The sequence below is a fragment of the Bos mutus genome, chromosome 6 (assembly GCF_027580195.1).
Source record: "Bos mutus isolate GX-2022 chromosome 6, NWIPB_WYAK_1.1, whole genome shotgun sequence".
Taxonomy (NCBI): domain Eukaryota; kingdom Metazoa; phylum Chordata; class Mammalia; order Artiodactyla; family Bovidae; genus Bos; species Bos mutus.
In genome coordinates, this window is record NC_091622.1 from 87,686,351 (window position 1) to 87,704,155 (window position 17,805).

The window sequence follows — 17,805 nt, forward strand, 5'->3', positions numbered from 1 at the left end:
GGCCACATAGGAAGAAAGGAAACCAGAGAAATGAAAGTGCCTGAGAATGAACACGAGAGTGCCCAAATGTATACATGCCTAAATCCAGAAAGCAAAGGAAGAAATGAGTCCTATGAATAAAGAGAGTTTGAATAGGACATCTGAAAGACAAAGCCCAACGTGAACTAAAGCCAAATTTGTAAATATGATAATATGACTGCTTGTTGGCCTTGATGGAGGCAAAACAGAAACTCCTTATTGTCAACTTCAAATCATGTATACACCATTATTAATTTCATAATAATGAAATGTAGCAACTCACTTATCCAGATGTCATTTACCCAGCAAATTGAAGTCATTGAAACTCAGCTAAATGTCAGAAAGAGAATTACTACAAAATAGCCTCAGTTAATACACTAGGTCCTTGTACTTTACTAAGGAAAGATTGTTAGGCTCATATTTTAAAGTTATTTATTCTAAGTGCACAAAAGTTTAGAAAATAATAAGATGGTAGGGAGCAAGAATGTACTTTCACACTATTCATGAGAAAGAACAGAGATAGAAGATTAACAATCCACAATACAAACGAGAAATTTAATACAGAAATACCCCAGCCATCCCTGAGGTTAGCACCCTAGTTTGTTATGGGATAAGAGTTGATATTCTCATAAATATATATTTATTGAACACCTATCCACAGTCCTAGGCACTGTGTATATGCCAGAGAGTAAAACACATTCCTACCATGGAACTTGGATTCTACCAGGGAGAGACATTAAAAGAAAGAAAGTTTATATAACAGGGAGTGCTAACTAAGGGTATTCACAAAGGAGTTCAATAAATAACATCTCTCTGCTCTGATTCCAAGCAAACTGAAAAATAAGATTAAAATGAAAGAGAGATGAATAGATCGAGTATTACCTTTATTACTAACAAAGGTTTGGTTGAGGGATGTGCCTGACAAGTATGTTAACCCGTAATTCTGAACCCACCACTTGGACAGACTTTCCCACCCAGTCACAGGCAATGCTAGACAAGGAAGACCTCTTATGAGGAACAGCCTGGGCTAAGACTTCTGGCATGTAGAACCAGGAGGACACCGACCACTCAGGAGAGACACGGAAGAACTGAACACCAGTGTGCACAATGTATTCTTCCCAAACATTTAAATTAGATAAGTCAGTTTCTCATCCTTAGGTGGACACTGAGAAAAGGATTAAGGAGACACCATTAGTATTACACCTATTTAACTCCCTCCACTTGGAAGCCTTGAAGATACTTCTACCCTCTTCTTCAACATTCACCAACCTTTTGATTTTTTAATCCATTGGGCTTAACCATTAAGCTTATGACTAAACATGGGTTTTGCTATCCATCTCAGAGGAGAGGAAAGCAATTTATTAGAATAATCCTGCTGTTGTCTTCTTGAAGCAACTGCTCTATTACCCTGACTTCTTTAGGGAGTATATTCTTGGGAGGTTTAGAATTTGCTCCCCAAAAACCCTAAAATACTTTTGTCATTAAAATTGATTCCCTTAGATTAGTTCAGAAAGTCCTTGGGTGCCCAGGAAGGTGGATAGGTAAATATATTTGGGGTAAAGATATCTTGCCCATAAATATATTCCATTAAATTGTTAATCAACTATACTCCAATATAAAATAAAAAGGTTTTTCTTTTTTTTTTTTTTATTTAATTTTTAAACTTTACATAATTGTATTAGTTTTGCCAAATATCAAAATGAATCCACCACAGGTATACATGTGTTCCCCATCCTGAACCCTCCTCCCTCCTCCCTCCCCATACCATCCCTCTGGGTCATCCCAGTGCACTAGCCCCAAGCGTCCAGTATCGTGCATCGAACCTGGACTGGCATCTCATTTCATACATGATATTTTACATGTTTCAATGCCATTCTCCCAAATCTTCCCACCCTCTCCCTCTCCCACAGAGTCCATAAGACTGTTCTATACATCACTGTCTCTTTTGCTGTCTCGTACACAGGGTTATTGTTACCACCTTTCTAAATTCCATATACATGCGTTAGTATACTGTATTGGTGTTTAAGAATACCGCCAAGAGATAGCTACTGGCACCCTAAATTATTTAAACTAACTCCAAGGTCAGTCTATACCAAGGTTGGTAACCTATTTCTCCCGCCCAACTGTGATAAACCATGTTGTCCTAAAGAGCATACCAGAGATTCTGTAGTAAAAATAAACAATTTAAGACAGTCTATAATAACATGCCCAATAAAGATGATCTGTGGTTAGATACAAACTCTCTTCTGTTATGTAATTTCAGAGAAAAATTAAAAGCTCAAAGGTTAAATCTCTGCAATTTAATGTCCAAAAGGATTAAAATTCAATGGAATCAAACACTCTTGCCCATGAGAGTTAAAGGTCAATAAAATTCAGATCCAAATTTTTTCACCAAAGTCTCTTACTCTGCTCGAAAGGGGTTCTCAGTGGTCAGGGTATAGTTGGGGGTCCTTTAATCAGCTGCAGTGTGTGCTGTCTCTTATAAGAAGTGGTTGCCGAGGGGCTACGTAAGTCCACTGCCAAGTCTTTGATGCAGTTCCCTTATTACAGAGTCCAAAAAGTTAATTGGACACATAAGTATGACACAGAACCAGCCAGCACCCACTAAATTAGAAGATAAACAAGTCCCTCCAAAACTATTATCTCAGGAAAACCCATGTATCTTAAACCAAATATTTAGTGTTGCAGAGACTCAATGTTATCTTTTTTAAAAACTGGGGATAGTTAGCTTTGCCAGAATGTCAGTCAGTCTAAAGCAGATGCCCAAAGCCCAGTACCTCGGGACTCATCTTGCTGCTGTGCTGTGCTCAGTTGTGTCCAACTCTTTGCAACCCCGTGAACTGTAGCCCTCCAGGCTCCTCTGTCCATGGGATTCTCCAGGCCAGAATACTGGAGTGGAGACGGCCATTTTTTTCTCCAGGGGATCTTCCCAACCCAGGGATCGAACCAGAGTCTCCTGCATCTTCTACACTGCAGACAGATTCTTTATCTGCTGAGACATCAGAGAAGCCTGCGGACTTAGGATTAGAATAGGGCTTCCCTCATAGCTCAGTTGGTAAAGAATCCACCTGCAGTGCAGGAGATCTGGGTTTGATTCCTGGGTTGGGAAGATCCCCTGGAGAAGGAAAGGGCAACACACTCCAGTATTCTTGCCTGGAGAATTCCATGGACAGAGGAGCCTGGCAGGCTACAGTTCATGTGGTTTCAAGAGTCAGACACAACTGGGTGACTTTCACTCACTCATTTCAGTAAGAAGTTAGCTTTAATTGAACATTCAACATGCAGTGGAGGAAGGACTCCACCTCCCTCCTGTGTCTCCTTTCAGTACGTAGCACTGACAAGTTGCTGTCTTCTTACAAGACTGAAATTTCACATTGGTAAGAGCACCACTCACCAGTTCTTTGTCAAGGATCCTTACATTTCCACTGTGCTTATCCAATTTCCATTTCTCTGTTCCAGCACTCCATTTGTAAAATGAGTGTGGGCTCTACTCAGGATCATCAGGCTCACACTCCCTTGGAATGTGAATGTGGTTCGAGACTACAATAGCTACTTCTTGGTTCACGGCTACAATGGCTGTTTCTCCTACTCATCAAGAGATTGTTTAGACCTAAAAACCTAGCTTCCTGTCATTTTCTCCCTCATACAAAATTAACCAATCAAGAATCAACTCAAGACAACATAGTGAGAAAGAACTCACTTTGACAAAAAGTCGGACTCAACTGGGCAATTAACAGTTTCACTTTCACTAGGGAAAAGGAGTGATATTTACCAGATCCCTTGAGGCCCTAATGATTGATGCACTGAGAAATAAAGAAAGGATTGGAAGTTGGGGAAGTGCAATAATTTGTGAGCAAGGCAGGATTCTGGTGTGGTGAGAGCATACAGCTTCTGGTTTGAGATTTTATTGTGAGGGTAGGTATACCGAATTCAGCCATTTGTAGAGGATTATACTTGGGCAGTTTTTAATTACTGTGGCCTGGGCAAGAGGCTTTAAGCCTTTGGCCACGTAATATTTTACCCTTGGTGATGACTTCATTGTGGACAGATGTTTCCATAGTCCACTCTGTTTCTACAGGGTCAAGACTGTGGATTCTGGGCCTCGGAGAGCCAGGGCTTCTTGGGCCTCAGCAAGGGCACAGGGATCTCTCATTTGTTTGTTTAGTCTCTAAGTCGTCCCTGATACTTTGTGACCCCATGGACTGTAGCCCACCAGGCCCCTCTGTCCATGGGATTTCCCAGGCAAGAATACTGGAGTGGGTTGCCATTTCCTTCTTCAGGGGATCTTTCCAACCCAGAGATCAAAACTGCATCTCTCAGTTCTGAATAAATTGAAATGTAAGATGACATAGAATAAAGAGCACAAAATAGCACCTTTGTTACTGATAAAGGCTAAATAAGAGAGTCTAGCTAAAAACACTAAACGTCATTGAACTTCAGATTGAGGAAAGCTTACCCACGCTGTCACAGACAGCATAAGTGGAGCAGGTCCTCTCACCTGCCATGGAGGGAGATACACCTCCAAGAGGCAAAAAAAAAAAAAAAAAGAACACTGAGCCAAAAACACCCATTTTGTTCTTACCCAATAGGCCAATCAGATAAATCAATCCATTTTCCTGGGGTGGAGTGAACAAAGAGGCCAAGAGCTTTACTAATTGTGCTTCCTGCACATTGAAGGAAACCCCCGGGTAAAGCACATGGTTAAAATAAGGCAACAGTAAGTGGAACAGAGCAAAATAAAGCAGAGTGAGGTCAATAAGGAATGAGAGTGGGAACAGCGAGTTTATGTTAAGATGGTGCTTGAAACAGACATGCCCAAGTGAGGGAGCTAGTCCTGCGGTACCTGGGAGAAGGCAGAAAGAACAGATACAAAGGTCCTGAGGAAGAGGCATTCCTGATATGTCAAAGCAGTGGGTTTTGACCAGGGTTGTTTCGCTCCACCACGCCCAGAGGACATCTGGCAAAGTCTGGGGATGTTTTTTTTTATCATCACAATGCGGGACTGCTACTGTCATCTATTCAGTAGAGCCTCAGTTCAGTAGCTCAGTTGTGTCCGACTCTTTGCGACCCCATGAATCGCAGCACGCCAGGCCTCCCTGTCCATCACAAACTCCCGGAGTTCACTCAGACTCACGTCCATTGAGTCAGTGATGCCATCCAGCCATCTCATCCTCTGTCGTCCCCTTCTCCTCCTGCCCCCAATCCCTCCCAGCATCAGAGTCTTTTCCAATGAGTCAACTCTTCGCATGAGGTGGCCAAAGTACTGGAGTTTCAGCTTTAGCATCATTCCTTCCAAAGAAATCCCAGGGCTGATCTCCTTCAGAATGGACTGGTTGGATCTCCTTGCAGTCCAAGGGACTCTCAAGAGTCTTCTCTAACACCACAGTTCAAAAGCATCAATTCTTCGGTGCTCAGCCTTCTTCACAGTCCAACTCTCACATCCATACATGACCACAGGAAAAACCATAGCCTTGACTAGATGAATCTTTGTTGGCAAAGTAATGTCTCTGCTTTTGAATATGCTATCTAGGTTGGTCATAACTTTCCTTCCAAGGAGTAAGCATCTTTTAATTTCATGGCTGCAGTCACCATCTGCAGAACCTAGGGATGCTATCAAACACTCTACAATGTACAGAGCAACCCCCCTCCCCCGCCACAGCAGAGCATATGCCAGTAGCCTGGAGAGTGTATTAGGAACACACCAGGGAAGCCTGTGACAAAACAGTGTAGGACAATGCAAGAGAGATGGAAGATGAAGTCAGAGAGGAGGCAGAGGCCAAGGCCATGTGGGACCTTGTAGATCAGGGTGAGGACTTTGAATTTTACTCTGAAAGAGTTTCAAAGCCATCAGAGAGGTTTAACCAGAGAAGTGACATAGGCTGATCCCATTTTTAAAGGCCTGATCACCAATAATCACCAGCTAGAGAATGGGTGCTAGGGAGGCAGGAGTGGAAGCAAGGAGAGGCTATTGAGTGCCAAGTGAGGGGCAGTGGTCATCATGGTGGAGATGGAGACATGTGGGTTTCTGAATATATTCTGCAGATGGAGTAAGAAGAGCTCACTGAGGGCTTGGGTGTGTGAGATGAGAGAAACAGAGAAGTCTAGGACACCAAAGTTTTTGACCTAAGGACAAAAACTAGGACACCAAAGTTTTTGACCTAAGCGAACAGAAAAATGGAAATATCATTTGCTGAAATAAAAATGACTGCAGGAGGAAGAACTTTTATTTATGGTTTTTTATCTTTGTGTTGGGTCTTCCTTGCCATATGCAGGCTTTTGCTAGTTTCAAAGAGTGAGGGTTACTCTCTAGGTATGGTGCACAGGCTTCTCACTGTGGTGGAGTACTGACTCTGGGGTGTGTGGGCTTCAATGGTTGCAGTATGTGGGCCCTAGAGCTTGGGACCAGTAGTTGCGGCACACGGGCTTAGTTGCTCCATGACAAGTGGAATCTTTCCTGACCAGGGATTGAACCCATGTCCCCTGCATTGGCAGGTGGATTCCCAATCACTGGACCACCAGAGAAGTTCAGAGGAAGAACTTTTAGAAGGAAAATGAAGGATTCATTTGGAGATGTCAGGTTTGAGATGCCCAATAGTCATCCAAGTAGAAGAGAAGACTGTATAATTTGGTTATACGAAAGAAGTCCAGAAAGAGGTGCTAATGGTGATATTTAAAATGTTTAAAACCAAGAAGTTAGGGAGCTCACCTGAGGACCAAGTATGGAAAGAGAAGACTGGATATGCAAGGATTGAGCCCCAGGGCACTTGAAAGTTAGGATATAAGAAAATGAGAAAAAAACTGGCAAAGGAGACAGAGAAGCCACTAGTGTAGGAATAAAACATAAAGAATGGTATCTGAAACACAAATGGCCATTATAATCATGACTTTGTTGTTGCTGCTGTTCAGTTACTGAATCCTGTACGGCTCTTTGTGACCCCATGGACTGCAGCACACCAGATTCCTCTGTTCTCCGCTATCACCTAGAGCTTGCTAAAATTTGTGTCCATTGAGTCAGTGAGGCCATCCAACCATCTCATCCTCCCCCTCCCCCTTCTCCTTCTGCCTTCAGTCTTTCCCAGCATCATGGTCTTTTCCCGTGAGTCAGCTCTTCGTATCATGTGGCCAAAATATTGGGCCTCAGCATTAGTCCTTCCCATGAATATTTAGGGTTAATCTCCTTGATTACTGGTTTGATCTCCTTGCTGTCCAAGGGACTCTCAAGAGTCTTCTGAAGTACCACACTTTATAACCCTCATCTTCGGCACTTAACTCTCACATCTGTATATGACTATTGGAAAAACCATAGCTTTTACTATACACACATTTGTCGGCAAATGATGTCTCTTAAAATGTATAACTTTTTTAATATCCACTACAACCAGACATCCTGGAATGTGAAGTCAAGTGGGCCTTAGAAAGCATCACTACAAACAAAGCTAGTGGAGGTGATGGAATTCCAGTTGAGCTATTCCAAATCCTAAAAGGTGATGCTATGAAAGTGCTGCACTCAATGTGCCAGCAAATTTGGAAAACTCAGCAGTGGCCACAGGACTGGAAAAGATCAGTTTTCATTCCAATCCCAAAGGAAGGCAATGCCAAAGAATGCTCAAATTACCACACAATTGCGCTCATCTCACACGCCAGTAAAGTAATGCTCAAAATTCTCCAAGCCAGGCTTCAGCAATACATGAACTGTGAACTTCCAGATGTTCAAGCTGGATATAGAAAAGGCAGAGGACCCAGAAATCAAATTGCCAACATCCACTGGATCAAGGAAAAAGCAAGAGAGTTCCAGAAAAACATCTATTTCTGTTTTATTGACTATGCCAAAGCCTTTGACTGTGTGGATCACAATTAACTGTGGAAAATTCTGAAAGACATGGAAATACCAGACCAACTGATCTGCCTCTTGAGAAATCTGTATGCAGGTCAGGAAACAACAGTTAGAACTGGACATGGAACAACAGACTGGTTCCAAATAGGAAAAGGAGTACATCAAGGATGTATATTGTCACCTTGCTTATTTAACTTATATGCAGAGTACATCATGAGAAACGCTTGGCTGGAAGAACCATAAGCTGGAATCAATATTGCTGAGAGAAATATCAATAACCTTAGATATGCAGATGACACCACCTTATGGCAGAAAGTGAAGAAGAACTAAAGAGCCTCTTGATGAAAGTGAAAGAGGAGAGTGAAAAAGTTGGCTTAAAGCTTTTCTTAAAACATTCAGAAAACTAAGATCATGGTATCCAGTCCCATCACTTCATGGCAAATAGATGGGGAAACAGTGGAAACAGTGGCTGACTTTATTTTGGGGGGGCTCCAAAATCACTGCAGATGGTGATTGCAGCCATGAAATTAAAAGACGCTTACTCCTTGGAAGAAAAATTATGACCAACTTCAACAACATATTAAAAAGCAGAGACATTACTTTGTCAACAAAGGTCCATCTAGTCAAGGCTATGGTTTTTCCAATAGTCACGTATGGAAGTGAGAGTTGGACTATAAAGAAAGCTGAGTGCTGAAGAATTGATGCTTTTGAACTGTGATGTTGGAGAAGACTCTTGAGAGTCCCTTGGACTGCAAAGAGATTCAACCAGTCCATCCTAAAGGAGATCAGACCTGGGTGTTCATTGGAAGGAATGATGTTGAAGCTGAAACTCCAATACTTTGGTCACCTGATGCAAAGATCTGACTCATTGGAAAAGACCATGATGCTGGGAAAGATTGAGAGCAGGAGGAGAAGGGGACGACAGAGGATGAGATGGTTGGATGGCATCACCGACTCAACGAACATGGGTTTGTGTAGACTCTGGCAGTTGGTTATAGATAGGCAGACCTGGTGTGCTGTGGTTCATAGGGTCACAAAGAGTCGGACATGACTGAGCAACTGAACTGAACTGAAAATATAATTTAAGTAGACTTTACAAGTTACACTAATTATTTTGGAAATTAAGATATTGTTAATACTAGAGTTTCCAAAGAGCATTCTGACGCATTGTGGGTGCCCAGGGCAAAAATGCAAAAGAGTAATTCATTTGGTTTTCAGCTTAAATTGTTGTTTTGCGGTTTCCATTGATTTTTAAGATACATATTTTTAACATGCTGACAGCTCTATGTTTTGATGCTGTGAAAGTGCTGCATTTAATATGCAAGCAAATTTGGAAAACTCAGCAGTGGCCACAGGACTGGAAAAGGTCAGTTTTCATTCCAATCCCAAAGAAAGGCAATGCCAAAGAATGCTCAAACTACCGCACAATTGCACTCATCTCACATGCTAGTAATGTAATACTCAGAATTCTCCAAGCCATGCTTCAACAGTACGTGAACCTTGAACTTAGAGATGTTCAAGCTGGATTTAGAAAAGGCAGAGGAACCAGAGATCAAATTGCCAACCTCCGTTGATCATCGAAAAAGCAAGAGAGTTCCAGAAAACATCTGTTTCTGCTTTATTGACTGTGCCAAAGCCTTTGACTGTGTGGATCACAATAAACTGTGGAAAATTCTGGAAGAGATGGGAATACCAGACCACCTGACCTGCCTCTTGAGAAACCTATATGCAGGTCAGGAAGCAACGGTTAGAACTGGACATGGAACAACAGACTGGTTCCAAATCAGGAACAGAGTACGTCAAGGCTGTATATTGTCACCCTGTTCATTTAACTTACATGCAGAGTACAACATGCGAAATGCTGAACTGGATGAAGCCCAAGCTGGAATCAAGATTGCCAGGAGAAATATCAAATCAGTCAATCCTAAAGGAAATCAGTTCTGAATATTCATTGGAAGGACTGATGCTGAAGCTGAAACTCCAATACTTTGGCCACCTGATGTGAAGAACTGACTCATCTGAAAAGAAGCTAAGGCTGGGAAAGATTGAAGGTGGGAGAAGGGGTCAATAGAGCATGAAATGGTTGGATGGCATCACCGACTCAATGGACATGAGTCTGAGCAAGCTCCAGGAGTTGGTGATGGACCAGAAAGCCTGGCATGCTGCAGTCCTTGGGTCGCAAAGAGTTGGACATGACTGAGCTCTGAACTGACTGACTGACTAACAGCTCTAAAATCAGGATGTATCTCACCACTGAGGTGAAGGGAAGCATGGTGTTTCAAATGGCAGTGATTTTTTTTTCCTTTTATGATATATGACAAAATAAAAATATAAAAACAAAGGTGTGTTATATAAAATATAAAAATAAATATGTATTAAATAATCAGGTGATTATAAACCTGGTAATATATGTGGAAAACCTCTTAGGACTATAACTAAGGCTCAAATTCTCACATAATAAATTGTAGAATAAAGACAGAAACCAAGTCACATATTAGCTCGCTGCCTTTGTATTAGGCATGCAACCATCACCCCCTAGAGGCTGAGAAGGTACTCACCATTCAGACACAGCGAGGAGGGAGGTTATTTGCAACCTCTCATATTTTCTCTTGAGTTTAAGTTGCTTTAGCAGCCCAGAAGAAATGTGTTGACATGAAATGAGGCAGATCAATAGTTTTACCATGTGAAAAGAATATCAGTGAGTAAATATCTGCCCCACCCACACCCCTTCAAAACTACACCGTGCCAGCTTTTTGCATAAAGTCAACAAGCCATTGCCTTAGTTCAGGCCAACATCAGGCCTCATCTTGACTCCTGAACTGCTTTCTAAACAACCATTCCACTGCTAGACTTTTAGTATGGCTTAGTCAGTAAAGAATCTGCCTGCAATGCATGAGAACCCAGGTTTGATACCTGGGTCAGGAAGATCCCCTAGAGAAGGAAATGGCCACCCACTCTAGTATTCTTGCCTGGGAAATCCCATGGATAGAGGAGCCTGGAGGGCTACAGGCTATGGGGTTGCAAGAGTGGGATACGACTAAGCAACTAAACCACCAACCCACATGCAATCCATCAGCAAATCCTGTAATATTTATCTTCAAAATATCCCCAGAATCCCATAACTTCTCACTTTCATGCCATCATTCTCTGTTGCAATAGTCCCCCTACCTATACGAGGATTTCCCTATAGCTATTTCTCAACACGGACCCAGAGGATCCTTTTCAAGGTAAGATTATGCCAGCCTTCTGCCCTGAACCCTCTAACATTATCCTTTGTCCACAGAATAAAACCCAAAGTCCTTACAGTGGTTGACAAACTTCTACATCAGATACCAGTAAACTATAAACCACCTGATTTTACTTTTTTAAAATGTGTTTTCTATTTGGGACACAGCCACACCTGATCTGTTTCCATATTATCTAGGACTCTCTTCATGCTACAACAGCAGACATAAGTTGGTTATTCATTCACTAATATAGTTATTAGTATTATGCAACAAGATATAGCAACTGATTCACCACAGTTTTAGGAGGACTAATGCTTATGAGAAAACAAATACATATAAGAGAAAACCTCCCGAGTGGGGTTAGTTTCTTGACTGCAAATGCAGGAGACAAGAGATGCATGTTTAATCTCTGGGTCTAGAAGATTCCCTGCAGAAGCAGATGGCTACCCACTCCAGTATTCTTGCCTGGAGAATCCCATGACGAGAGGAGCCTGGAAGGCTACAGTCTATAGGGTCACAAAGAGTTGGACACAACTGAAGCAACTGAGCACGCACATGTGTGCATAGTGGAGCTGGTCATACTTCTGGGTGGGGAAGTGAGTGGCAAGTGTGGCCATGAGGATGAATGTTGAGTTGGCTCTTCAGGGAAGAGAGGAGGGGGAAGTTAATGGGAGGATAAATTTACCTAAGAAAGTGAGAGAAGTTTTAGCAATTGTCATGAATGCTATGGAATGTGGGGCAACAATGGAACAAATGACTAGACATACTCTAGTGTATTTCTTGGAAGTTTTTTTTATTTATTAGACTGTAAAATCTCTGAACCAGCTTCTTTAAGGAAATGACATCAGAGCTCTACATTATTCATCATGGCTTCTGGGATTGGATTCCCTTTGATTCCCTTTGATTTCATTCATTGTAAAGGTGGAGCCATGTGGTTCAGTTTAGTTCAGTCGCTCAGTTGTGTCCGACTATTTGCGACCCCGTGAACCACAGCACACCAGGCCTCCCTGTCATCATCAACTGCCAGAGTCTACCCAAACCCATATCCATTGAGTCCGTGATGCCATCCAACCATCTCATTCTCTATTGTCCCTTTCTCCTCCTGCCCTCAATCTTTTCCAGCATCAGGGTCTTTTCAAATGAGTCAGTTCTTCACATCAGGTGACCAAAGTATTGGAGTTTCAGCTTCAACATCAGTCCTTCCAATGATCTTCTAGGACTTCTAGTCCTTCCAGGACTGATCTCCTTTAGGATGGACTGGTTGAATCTCCTTGCAGTCCAAGGGACTCTCAAGAGTCTTCTCCAACGTCACAGTTCAAAAGCATCAATTCTTCAGCACTCAGCTTTCCTTATAGTCCAACCACATCCATACATGACCACTGGAAAAACCACAGCCTTGACTAGACAGACCTTTGTTGACAAAGTGATGTCTCTGCTTTTTAATATGCTATCTATATTGGTCATAATTTTCCTTCCAAGGAGTAAGCATCTTTTAATTTCATGGCTGCAATCACAATCTGCAGTGATTTTGGAGCCCCCCCAAAAATAAAGTCAGCCACTGTTTCCCCATCTATTTGCCATGAAGTGATGGTACCAAATGCCATGATATTAGTTTTATGAATGTTGAGATTTAAGCCAACTTTTTCACTCTCCTCTTTCACCTTCATCAAGAGGCTCTTTAGTTCTTCTTCACTTTCTGCCATAAGGGTGGTATCCTCTGCATATCTGAGGTTATTCATATTTCTCCCGGCAATCTTGATTCCAGCTTGGGCTTCATCTAGCCCAGCATTTCTCAGAATGTACTCTGCATATAAGTTAAATAAGCAGGGTGACAATATACAGCCTTGACGTACTCCTTTTCCTATTTGGAACCAGTTGTTGTTCCATGTCCAGTTCTAACTGTTGCTTCCTGACCTGCATACAGGTTTCTCAAGAGGCAGGTCAGGTGGTCTGGTATACCCATCTCTTTTAGAATTTTCCACAGTTTATTGTGATCCACACAATCAAGGCTTTGGCATTGTCAATAAAGCAGAAATAGGTGCTTTTCTGAAATTTCTCTTACTTTTTTGATGATCAACGGATGCTGGCAATTTGATTTCTGGTTCCTCTGTCTTTTCTAAAACCAGCTTGAACATCTGGAAGTTCACGGTTCATGTACTGCTGAAGAAGCCATGTATTGCCTGGCTTAGAGAATTTTGAGCATTAGATGAGTGCAATTGAGGGGTACTTTGAGCATTCTTTAGTATTACCTTTCTTTGGGATTGGAATGCAAACTGACTTTTTTCCAGTCCTGTGGCCATTGCTGAGTTTTCCAAATTTGCTGGCATATTGAGTACAGCATTTTCACAGCATCATCTTTCAGGATTTGAAATAGCTCAACTGGAATTCCATCACCTCCACTAACTTTGTACGTAGTGATGCTTCCTAAGGCCCACTTGACTTCACATTCCAGGATGTCTGGCTTTAGGTGAGTGATCATACGATCGTGACTATCTGGGTCATGAAGATCTTTTTTGTACAGTTCTTCCGTGTGTTCTTGCCACCTCTTCTCAATGTCTTCTTCTATTGTGGTACATCAGTTTTTATTTATGTTACATTTGACAATGTTTTTTGAACGCTTACTATGTGCTAGGAACTTCACTATGTGCCTTGCATGAATTATCCAATTAAAGCCTTCCCTAGATAGGCAATTTAAGAAATACTATTCCCTCATTTTAACAGATGAGGAAATTGAGGCTTGAGGAGGTAAATGAATGTGCTCCAGGTCACGGTAAGTTGTAGTAGCAAAATCTGAACTGTTGATTGGCTTCCTGACTCCAAGCACTGATAGACTTGTTTCCTGAGCAAGGACCTCACAGTGGAGTCAGGAAGACAAGGTGTGGGTGGTACAGCAGGCAACAGGGGAGTGGATTCGCGTGTCACTTTTGTTCAGTCATGTTCAGTTCTTTGCGACCCCATGGACTGCAGCACGCCAGGCTTCCCTCTCCATCACCAGCTCCCAGAGTTTGCTCAGACTCATGTCCATTAAGCCAGTGACGCCATCCATCTCATCCTCTGTCACCCCCTTCTCTTCCTGCCTTCAAGCTTTTCCAGCATCAGGGTCTTTTCCAAAGAGTTGGCTCTTTGCATCAGGTGGCCAAAGTATTGGAGCTTCAGCATCAGTCCTTCCAATGAATATTCAGGGTTGATTTCCTTTAGGATTGACTGGTTTGATCTCCTTGCAGTCCAAGGCATTTGGAATCTCCCAAGTCTTACCTCTAACTTAGGTGCATCACACCCTCACGATCTCCTCCCACCTGGGGACTCTAACACTTTCCTTCCACTAACAGTGGCTTACTGAGGACAAGCATTGTATTTTATCATCTTTGTTCTCCTGTGTTCTCCATTCTAGTTCTCCAGGAGTTGGAACAGTTCCTTGCAAGTAGTAGACTTTTATTAAATATGTGTTGAATTAATTCCAAGACCTAGAGTGATTTTTTAACCTACCTGCCTTTTTGAGTCAAATAGTAGTATTTAGAATAACAAGAAAGAGTCTGAACTGTTTATCATGGGTTGCTCCTTTGGATAGAGATGCAGAAAGCTATTATTTAAACTACAGATATTACCTAGGAGGGATAGCATATCAAACAACAATTGGTCATTGGAATTATCACCCATGTAGAATTTGTAGCTTTATCATTAGACCCTGAAAAAGCCTCAGGGGAAATGACACAGGAAGAGTAATTATGATGAAAGATAAAGACTTTGGGTAACAGGAAAGGAGAGAGCAGCTTGGCAAAAGAAGAAGAAGGAAGTATAGGAAAATTATTTGATCAGTTCACTATTTTACCTGTGACTTTATTGTTTCTGGTTTCATACAAATATCATGCTTTTAAAGACAGGGCTGAAATTCTCTAACACATGAAACTGAAACCCCTCGATTCCCCTTCCCCAAAAGGTTTAATCTAACTGTTAAACTTCAGTCTGAAAGCTTCATTTTATATGTTGACATAAAATACATCATCTAACCTTCCTTTCTTAGCCCCTACCAAGAAACCAAAGCAGTTCTCAGAACTGTGCACTCCCATTGGCACTGAAAATTGCTTGTCTGGGGAAAATAGTAACAATCTCCCTCACACTCCACCTTCCTGGATTTATTTTCCTTAGTGCTCAAGAGCTGGACCCCTCCAACCTGTAAGTAAGAGCTACATACTACCCAGAACTTGTTTTGCCAAGAATTCTGATTTTATTGTTAGAAATTGGCAGGCTTTCCCATACATGCACATCTAATTCTTCCTCAAAAGACCACTGTTCTCATACAGACACTGTCTCAAAACAGCATCTAGTGCATTGTTATTACCTTTTGGTTAAATCAAAAGTCATGTTATACGATCCCAAGACAGTCCCATAAAAAACACCTTATGAGAAGAAGTGTGTAAGGAATATATTCTGGATTCAAGTACTGGGATATTTGGCAAAAGCTTGGACTTGTGGTGAAACTGGGAATGAAATATGAATAGTATTTGACTTTTGGCTATTTGAAGCCTAGGGAAATCAATCCCAGAATCTCCAACTATTTTAAGCATACCTGAGACGGGTGGAAAGCCTGGGCAAACACAGACTGGTAAAGCCGGAGCTAGGCTCAGTGCTGCTTGACTTTCACTAATGCCATTGTCCCCCTGCTTATCAAGGCACCTACCCAGTTTATTTCAAAGGCCAAGATAACAGAACTCATCAAAAATATGCAGTGTGTCCCACTTGAGAACTTATCATACCTATGCTTTTTTTTTTAATTCAGAAAATTTAAATGCATCTTTCTCATTTTTCCAACTCTAATTTTTCTTGAGGTTCAATCCAAGTAAACATTTTTTAAGGCTTTAAGGGACTATTTTCTCAGCAAACTCAGACTATTTTGCACATAGGAAAAGAAGTGAAATTCAAAACACTGGGTTTCATCTTTCCTTTATTTGGCTTCATGGCTGCTTAGGGAATAATAAAAAGCCATGCAACAAGTGTTTATTTCTTGCACTGCCAGATCACAGTGCCACACTGTTAAGTAAATGGTGGAGTCTGTGTTAATGAAAGTTTAGAAGACAAACACAAATTTAAAATCCTATTTTAAATATTATTGTTAATATTCAGCTCCATAAAATACACCAGAAATGTAAGGAATGATTCTGAAGAGTAGGCTGTCTTATTAAAAGATGCATTCACTATTTTTTTTTAAACTTTACAATATTGTATTAGTTTTGCCAAATATCGAAATGAATCCACCACAGGTATACATGTGTTCCCCATCCTGAACCCTCCTCCCTCCCCATATCCTCCCTCTGGGTCATCCCAGTGCACCAGCCCCAAGCATCCAGTATCATGCATCGAACCTGGACTGGCAACTCGTTTCATACATGATTCACTTTTTATATGAATACAAACTTTGTTTTAGTTTGACTTACATTTCTTTCCTCCACTGAATTCAATTTTTAAGTGTATATTGCCTAAGCCTGTATGTAGGCCATTTTTATTTATTCTGATACTCCTAATTCTATTGAAACTTGTATTAGGGTTTTCCAGAGAAACAAAACCAATAGGAGTTTTTTTCCAACTTATATTTGTATTTTTATCATATAAAGGCATTGACTCATGGTTATAAGGTTAAGAAGTCCCAAGATCTGCACTCTGCTGCAGACTCCTAAGAGTCTGGTGAGAGTTCCGGTCTGAAAGCTGGTAGGCTTGAGACCCAGAGAAATCTATGTTTTAATTCAAGTCCAAAGACAGGGAAAAGACCATTGTCCCAGCTCAGAGCTCAGGTAGGAAACGTTCTCTGTTATTTTGGGGAATCATCAGTCTTTTTGTTCTATTCAAGTCTCTAGATTGAATGAGAGCCACCCACTTAGGGAGGGCAACCTGCTTTTTTCAGTCTACAAATTTCAACTGTGTGTGCATGCATGCTTGCTCTTTCAGACCCCATGGATTGTAGCCTGCCAGGTTCCTCTGTCTGTGGAACTTTCCAGGCAAGAATATTGGAATGGGTTGCCATTTCCAAGTGTAAATCTCATCAAAAACACCCTCACAGACACATCCAAAACCTGTTTGACCAAATACCTGGGTATCATGTGGACCAGTCAAGTTGACACACGAAACTAACCATAACAAAATTTGAGCGTATCCTTCAATGTGGTTGTTTTTCTTCTCCAAATTCTGACTCTCCAAACATAGTGAAGGGAAACAGAAGGAGGCCAAAGGGACCACAACTAAGGATGGTCTTCCTGGTTCTAAATCCTAGGAAATCATGTGAAAACACTTTCCACCGTTTGTAAACATTCTCAATATCAGTTCAGTTGTGTTTTTGCCTTTTCTGCAAAACATGAAATGCTTTCTCAGCTACCCTTCTATGCGACAATGGCATAGGTGCCCAGAGGGTTTTATATGTACAAGTTTCATTACATGATTAGTTCCTTGATCTAATCTAACCCATCCTCTAAGAAGATTCTCTCAATCACCTGCTCCTGTTCCCAACCAGACCGAACAATCTGAACAATCCAACCTATTCAGGGCCTTCTAATAATTATAACAATTATGAGCACACATTCTACCTTTGGGGTCTGTTTTTATTTTTCAAGTCAAAGATGATGTTGGCTTTTTAATTTGACCCCAATTGAAAATCCCATCATAGTGCCAATGCCCAACACAATTAATCAAATAGTACTTTTCTGGTCAGTTTCTTGCATTAAGTTAAAGGCCTTAAAA